Here is a 9292-nt window from a genome sequence, read left to right as displayed (position 1 = left end):
CGGGGCGGCATTGTCGATGGGGCAGCGGTGTCGATGGGGCGGCAGTGTGGTGCGGCGGTGGGGGCTCGGGGATGGCTGTGGTGACGGGGCCGCAGGGCTCCATGGCAGCGGGTGGTGGGGCAACGGCGGTGTGGGCGCGGGGCGGGCGGTGGTGCGGGCGGCAGTCTCGATATGATCGGGTCGGGCGGAGGGAGAGAGAAGAGAAGAGAGAGGTGTGTGTGGGAGGGGGGGTAACGGCCGTTAGTAGATAATTCTTTGACATCCGCTAGCGGACGACAAAGAATAGTTGCCGTACGCTAGCAGACGAGAAAGAGGTGGAGAGGGGTGGCCCGTTATTGCACTGTCCTCCACTGGACCCGCCCACCTCTTCGCCGTCCGCTAGCTGACGGCAAATATTCTTTACCATCAGCTAGCGGACGGCAAAGAAATGGCTGATGGCAAAGAGTACATTTGGCATCAGCCAATTCTTTGTCGTCTGTTTTTCTAAGAAAATAGTAAAGGCCTTCTTTGTTGTCCGCTAGCTGGCGACAAAGAACTGGCTGATGACAGATTCCCTGATTCCAGTAGTGTAACTCTTTTTGCGGTGTGTTTGTGGGATCCGATGAACTTTGAGTTTATGATCGGATCTATGTTTTTATCCACGAAAGTTGTTTGAGTCTTTTGATCTCTTATATGCATGAGTACTTATAGCCTTGTATTTCTTCTTCGAATCTTTGGTTTAGTTAGGCCGACTAGATCAATTTTTCTTGCCATAGGAAGAGGTGCTTTGTGATGGGTTCGATCTTACGGTGATTGATCACAGTGACAGAAGGGGAACCGACACGTATGTATCGTTGCCATTAAGGATAACAAGATGGGGTCTATTTTTACATAAATAGATCTTGTCTACATCATGTCATCGTTCTTATTGCATTACTCTGTTTTTCCATGAACTTAATACACTAGAGGCATGTTGGATAGCGATCGATGTGTGGAATAATAGTAGTAGATGCAGGCAGGAGTCGGTCTACTAATCTTGGACGTGATGCCTATATAATGATCATTGCCTGGATATCGTCATGATTATTTGAAGTTCTATCAATTGCCCAACAATAATTTGTTTACCCACCATATGCTATTTTTCTCGCGAGAAGCCACTAGTAAAATCTACGGCCCCTGGGTCTCTTCTTTATTATATTTTCCTTCGACATCTATTTTTAATTGCTTTTATTTTCAGATCTATTAATCCAAAAACACAAAAATACCTTGATACAATTTTTATTTATTTATTTTATCTCGCGTTCCCGTGAGATCTATTTATCCAATCTACTACAATTTTACCTATCCTTTTACCCGTGAGGGATTGACAACCCCTCTCTTACGTTGGGTTGCAAGTATTTGTTCTTTGTGTGCAGGAGCTGTTTACCTGGTGTTGCATGGTTCTCCTACTGGTTCGATAACCTTGGTCTCATCACTGAGGGAAATACCTACCATAGTTGTGCTGCATCATTCCTTCCTCTTTGGGGAAACACCGACATAGTTCAAGCCGCAATCAGGCCCCAAGATGAGATCTCACGGCAACAGAGGCTTGTGGCGGCAAAAAGGTATTTTTGTGGACGCTTCTGTTGGTTTGGAAATATTTCTGAATTTATAGGCCAAAGATTAGGGTTAGAGGACCTCCAGGGGGCCACAAGCCAGGGGGCCCTCCTATGGCTTGTCGTCTCCTTGTAGGTCTTCTGACCTCCTGTCCAAGTCTCGTAGGTGTCTTCTGGTCCAAGAATAATCATTGCGAAAGTTCATTTAGTTTGGACTCTGTTTGATAGTCCTTTTCTGTAAAACTCAAAAACAAGGAAAAAACATGAACTGGCACTGGGCTCTAGGTTAATAGGTTAGTCCCAAAAATAATATAAAATAGCATATTAATGCATATAAAACATTCAAAATAGACAACATAGTAGCACGGAACAGTAAAGAAATTATAGATACGTTGGAGACGTATCAGTGCCATTGACGCTGGGGAGAGAGAAAGAGACCTAGCGGCAGAGCCGGCGTGTGGTGACAACTTTCCGACGGTTATGGGGTATGTGCGTAGGGCAAGGGGCCAGGGAGATTCTTGTCGGAGAGAAACCAGTGCCACCGTCGGGTTTGGGGAAGAGAGACAAAGACAGAGGGGCAGAGAAGGTATGTGGCAATGGCCTGTTCTATGGGTTAGGGATAAGGTCACTGACATGGACATGGGACAAACATGTACGCCTACCTCTCCCTAGCTTGTATTCCAGGCGTATTCGATTCCCTACCCTAACAACCGCCTGACTGATTCCAGGTCCCGAAACAAATATGAACACGCACGATACCGGCCTCCCTGATGCCCGGCCGCCATAAATCCGCACTCATATTTACATTAGTTTTGTTGTTGTTGGTATGTTAGTTTATATGGTGTGAAGAATCTCTTTTAGTTTGTACTATTACCTGCGTCCTTTTTACCGAGTGGGAAATTTAGATCAACATGATGGATGACGGCCCGAAATTAAGCTTGAGATTTATTTTCTTTTATTTTTGAAAAATTTATATAGTATACAACAAAACTTTGTCCTTGCTACCGTAAACTTGAAGAAATTGAGCTTTCAGTTGAATGGCATGGACTTCTCTGGTTCTGTGACGACAAAGTAGCAGATATTAGAATTTGCCTAGTGCACTTTGTTGGCGGTCATTGGAATTTTGCTAGTGTACTATGTAATTCATATGTATGGATGCACCCCATGATCGATGGAAGTGCTTTGCTTGGCTGGCACGTGTCTTTGCTTCAAACCAAATATATAGACAACATCAATGAATGCAAAAATATTTTTTCAAAAGGCATAAAAAATCTAGAAAATAAAGCCGAATCCACTTATCTGCTATACATAATAAAGTCATTGTAGATCCATTGGCAGTTGCCGACTCATAGAGACATGATCTTTAATAAAAATAATAATTTACTTGATTCACTCACCATATATTATTATGTTTTTAATTGAAACACTTTAGTAGGCTTGACGCTTCAGTTTCCAAAACTTGATTTTGTGTTGTTTTGTACCCTTGATATTTCAGCAACATATGAAGAAGCAACATTAGTGTTATTACGGTATCGAGGTTTTCTTACCTTCTGCGTAATCTCACTGATGTATCACTCCGTTCCTAAATATAATTTTTTTTAGAGATTTTAATACAAACTACATACATATGTATACAAATATATTTTAGAGTATAGATTCACTTATTATGCTCCCTATATTTATTGAAATCTTTAAAAACACTTATATTTAAAAATGGAGGGAGTAGTATATATGCAACCCCGTGCTGCATGTACTATGCGTGAACAGTATACGAAGACGTGTCAGGCCATGTCCAACGTAACTATGCAATACCATTTCCTATTGCATCTCCCCAAGTGAGGTAGGCTCGCTTTTTCACCGAAAATTACATGTTATAAAAGAATCTTCAACAGACGCGCGGTTGCGCAGCGCGCTATTTTTATTTTTATTTTTTGCAGCGCCGAAATAGCATTTTAGTGCGCTGGGCTGGTGTTTTGCTTTACTAGAAGCGCAAAAACACGACGCTCAATCCGGCGGCCCCACCTGCAGCAGCCCAGATTTTGCACAGCGCACGAGCTGGCGCATCAAATAAGCAGCGCGTGATGCCTTTTTCCCAGCACGCTGAACCTACTTTACCGCACCACAGGATTTTAGTGCGTCTGCTGGAGCGCCAGTTGAATGGCATGGCTTCTCTGGCTCTGTGACGACAAAGTAGTAGATATTAGAATTTGCCTAGTGCACTTCTAAAATAAAACGAAATTTTATTCATTAGAAATAACCAGTACATCGTTTGTGAGGATGAGTACAATTTCATTGATAGGCTCCTCGAACCAATCTGAAGTTGAAGAAAATCTAGCTAATCTAGCAACTTCATGTGCTACTCTATTTGCCTCTCTATTACAATGTTCGAATCTAGTCATGATAAAATCACATGCGTAATGGAAGCAGTCATCAAAAATTACCGCTGCCGCACCCATTGACTGTCCTCCATCCTGCATGGTCTCAGTCACCTCTAGATTATCTGAGTTGATGATTAGGCGATTGCACCCTGCCCTTTGCGCTAGTGTTAGTCCAAATTTGAGGGCTAAAGCTTCTGCCATCAGAGCATCCGTGCAATGGTCAATCTTTCCATTTCCTCCTGCAATAAACCTACCTTTGTCGTCTCGCAAAACCGCCCTCATCGTACCCTTCAACATGTCATGGTCAAAAGAGGCGTCAACATTGAGTTTCACGAAACCCCTAGGGGGACAATGCCAACCCCCCTTTTTCATGGACGCCTTTGAAGATGATGCATTTACAAAATTGTATCTGAGGGCTATGATCCCCATTGATATTTGAGTTGCATTCTGAGTTGTTTCCTTGTGCACTAATTTCCTTCTCTCCCACCATAGATACCAAGCTAAAATAGCTATCATTTCTCGTACATTTTGGTACCCCATAATACGCAAATCTTGATCTAGAAGAACTAAAAGGTATTCCAGTATCGCCTCTCCAGCACGATCAACCTCACAAGCTCTATCAATAATCTCATCTATTCCTAGCCTCTTCCAAACCTTCTTTGCTTTAGTACATAGGAAAAGCATGTGCTTCGTGTCTTCTACACCCTGAGAGCAAGTAGGACAAAGGGGCGAGACCTTCATGTGTCTATTAGCAAGAGTTGCCCGGCATGGAAGAGTGCCATGTAATGTACGCCATATAAAAATTTTGACTTTTGCCGGACAGGATAATTTCCATATTTGACACCAAATAGGGTTAGGTGTGGTTCGCCCCATCCCGTTAGAGTGTTTTAGTTTACTGCCGTACTAATCATTCCACTCCACGGAATAAGCAGACTGTACCGAGAACATAGCATTTTTCGTATAACTCCAAGCAATGAAATTTGTCATGTTATGTTGCGAAAGAGGGATTTTAAGAATCCGTTCAGCGTCAATGGCCCACATAGTTTGTCTAATCAGGTCCTCATCCCAAATATTGGAAACAGGGTCAATTAGATCAACCACTCTTGATAACAATTGTCCCCTCCTAGGAGTCACAATCTTCCTAGTGGCACAATTTGGGATCCATGCATCTTCCCAAATGTTGATGTTATGTCCATTTCCCACTCGCCAAATATAGCCGCGTTTCAGAGTAGTAATGCCTGCCATAATGCTTTGCCAGGTGAAGGAAGCACCATGCTTTGGCTTGGAATTCAGCAAATCGCCATCAGGGTAGTACTTGGCCCTTAGAATAGTGGCACACAAGGAATCAGAATTATCAAGGAGACGCCATGCCTGTTTGGCCAGCAGAGCCAGGTTAAAACAGTGGATATCACAGAATCCCATTCCTCCTTGGGTTTTTGGTACACACATTTTCCACCAGGCCATTCAGTGCATCCTCCTTTGGTTCTCCTCGTCTCCCCACCAGAAATGCACTATCGCATCAATGATTCCTTTACAAAAAAAATTAGGAATTTTAAAGACCGACATTACATAGGTAGGTATGGCTTGGATCACAGCCTTGAGCAGGATCTCCTTCCCCCCGGCAGATAGTAGTTTTTCCTTCCAACCACTAATTTTCTTAACAATATGTTCAATCAAAAATTTAAAGCAGTCTATTTTATCAACGCCCACATTTGATGGCAAGCCCAAGCATTTGTCATTCAGGGCCTCCGTCATTATATTGAGAGTTGTACACAAGTGTTCTCTAACCTCTACCTTTGTATTGGGGCTAAAGAAAATACTAGACTTTTCCATGCTTACCAGCTATCCCGACGCCACACAATATAAATCTAGTGCTGATTTCGGGGCCGCCGCATTATATTGGTTGGCTTTCATCAAGATCAACGAGTCATCCGCAAAGAGGAGATTAGTTACTGGTGGGGCGTCTCTACAGACTTTAACTCTTTATATGTTCCCGTTCTCCTCAGCATGCGAGAGCAAGGCATTCAACCCTTCTGTGCACAGCAGGAATAGGTAAGGTGATAGCGGGTCCCCTTGTCTCAACCCTCTAGTAGGCTTCAAACTCTCACTTTCCTCTGCATTTATCCTTACTTTGTATTCTACTATTGTGACGCATTGCATAATCAAATTAACCCACTCTCGACGAAAACCCAATTTCAGCATAATCTCCTTCAGAAAAGCCCACTCGACTCTATCGTAGGCTTTGTGCATGTCAAGTTTTATAGCACACAAGCCCTCTCTACCCTCTCTTTTATTCTTGATTGTGTGAAAACATTCGTAGGCCACTAAAATATTATCGGTTATCGATCTACCTGGTACAAAAGCACTCTGTGTTGGACTAATAATTTTTGGTAGAAGGGTCTTCAATCGAGAGGCCACCATTTTTGCAATTATTTTGTATACCACATTACATAAGCTGATCAGCCTAAACTGGGATACCTTTTCTGGTGTGTTAATCTTAGGAATCATCACAATTGCAGTATCATTCCAACCATCCGGGATAGTACATGTGTTGATTGCTTTCAGAACCTCCTCAATTAGGTCTTTCCCTAGCATGGGCCAGAACCTTTTATAGAAGATAGCGTGGAGTCCATCTGGTCCTGGAGCTTTCAAGTCCCCAATGTCAAATAAAGCCTTGCGAACATCTTCTGCGGTATAAGGAGAAAGTAGAGCATTGTTCATTTTTGACTCTCTCTTACGCACAAGTGATAAAACTTCTTGATTCGGATGCTGAACTTCCGATGTGAAAAGCTTTGTGAAATATTCAGTCATGTGATTCGTCAAATCCTTTTCTGTTAGCCATTTCCCAGACTCATCTAATAGTTTCTTTATATTATTCCTTTTTTTCCTAGCCGTGGCAGCATTATGCAAAAAAGACGTATTACGATCCCCGTGCATCAACCAGTTTGCCCGTCCTCTTTGTAAACAGAAAATTTCCTCTTGATCCAAGATAATTTCAATTAGCACAATAATTTCCTTCTGACGACCTTGAGACTCCATATTTAATGGGTCGCGCCTTAATCTCTCCAATTCTTTTTTTAATTTCCTAATTCTCACCTTTGGTCCCTTTAGAGTTTCCCGGTCCCAGGTATGTAGATCGGCATGTACTGCTCTCGTACGATCAGCAAGTGATGGTCCAATACCTGCAAGTCTTGCTTTCTCCCAAGATGCCTTAACAATTTCAGTAACCGTCTCTTCCTTCAACCACCTCGCCTCAAACTGTTTAACCCGCCCTTCTGGTCGTTTAAAGATTTTTGCATCCAAGTAATCCGTATCCAGTACGATTGGGCGGTGGTCAAAATGAACATGTTCTTCATTGATTACTGCCGCTCGTGGAAATTTGTCTGCCCACGCTATATTGCAGACCCCTCGATCAAGACGTTCACGAATTTCACCTCTCCTCCAAGTGAGCAGGTCACCCGTATAGCCAAGGTCATCCAGCTCGCAATCCATTAGGCATTCACGAAATTCTCTCATCATACCAAGTGGTCTAGCAATACCACCCTCTTTTTCTGACGGGTATAAAATTTCATTAAAGTCCCCCAAAACAACCCAAGGGTGATTGCCCTTACTATATAGATTGGGAATATCGTCCCAAGAAAGATGGCGCTCATTCCATTTCGGACGGCCATAGAAACTCGTGAACCGCCACTGAAGCACTTCCTCATTCATAAAAACAATATCAATAAAGTGGGGCGAGATGTAGTTCAACTCGATTTTATTCGACTTCTGATAAAACAAAACTAGGCCACCGGCCTTACCGTCGCTTTCCACTACAAACATAGAATCAAAACCTAAATGAATGTAAATGAATGTACGCTTCTTTTTGGGATTCATTATTTTTCCCAACACGCAAACAAGTACTCTATGCAGGAAAAATAATGAATGTTAATGAATGTAAATGAATGTCTTTCTTCTTTGAGTTGCCCTGCATAGAGTTTTTAGCTGCACTGAATGTAAAGCGTACAGCATTATTTTTCGCACCACCACCTATAGTGATCCTTGCGGCAACCGCGCTAGACAGCGCCTCTAGCAACCCCCGGCTGGAAGAGGAGGCTGCCATTAACACCCCCAGGCGCTGGGACCTGGTTGGGCATCCCCTGTGAATGAGTGCAAATGGCCACCTGACCCGCCTGGATGGCTTGGACCGAGTCAACATTAGCCTGCAGCTGCTGGTTTTGCATCCCTTCCTGGTGCGAGTCCTCCAGGGCTACTTGGCCCTGGACCTCATTGTCCCGCCCGGCAAGAGCAGCCATCGCGCCCTCCTGGTCCTCCTGACCAAGTGACGCGCCTGCCGGTGCAGGCTGTAAGACCCCCCGAGCCCGGCCCTCCTGGCCGGTGGACATCTTGATAGAAGAGCCGGACCCTTTATCGGAGACAGTGAGACCACCCACGGCAGTGGCCACAGTGACGATGTCGGCGGGTTTGGCGATGTTGTTGTCGACGATGCCTGTAGACGTATGCTTGCCGCTGCGGGAGTAGTTTCCGAAGAGGAGACCCCTCCTGCTAGCACCTTGGCTCTTCCAATAAGGCTCCACACTAAGGTTTTTTGGAAGCAAACTACTCTCTCCTCACTTGGGATTTTACAAAATCTCTCAGAAGTATGACCTACTATCCCACAACACTCACAGTACAAAGGTAGCTTCTCATACTTTACATCAAATTTAAGAATATTTGAGCTACCTAAAGGGGTAATCACTACAGAGCACTTCAGAGGTTCATGCAATAAGATCTTCATCTGCATACGCAGATGTTTTTCAACAATAAGATGGTTACATCAAATTTGCCTAGTGCACTTTGTTGGCGGTCATTGGAATTTTGCTAGTGTACTATGTAAGTCATATGTATGGATGTACCCCATGATCGATGGAACTGCTTTGCTTGGTTGACACGTGTCTTTGCTTGAAATCAAATATATGGACAACATCAATCAATGCAAAAATAATTTTTCAAAAGGCATAGAAAATAAAGCCGAATCCACTTATCTGCTATACACAATAAAGTCATTGTAGATCCATTGGCAGTTGCCGACTCATAGAGACATGATCTTTAACAAAAAAATCATTTACTTGATTCACTCACCATATATTATTATGTTTTTAATCGAAACACTTTAGTAGACTTGACGCTTCAGTTCCCATAACTTGATTTTGTGTTGTTTTGTACACTTGATATTTCAGCAACATATGAAGAAGCAACATTAGTGTTATTACGGTATCGAGGTTTTCTTACTTTCTGTGTAATCTCACCGATGTATCACTCCGTTCCTAAATGTAAGTCATTTTAGATATTTCAATACAA

Source organism: Triticum dicoccoides, chromosome 7B, assembly GCF_002162155.2.
Source record: "Triticum dicoccoides isolate Atlit2015 ecotype Zavitan chromosome 7B, WEW_v2.0, whole genome shotgun sequence".
Classification (NCBI taxonomy): domain Eukaryota; kingdom Viridiplantae; phylum Streptophyta; class Magnoliopsida; order Poales; family Poaceae; genus Triticum; species Triticum dicoccoides.
Note: the sequence above shows the minus strand (reverse complement) of the source record.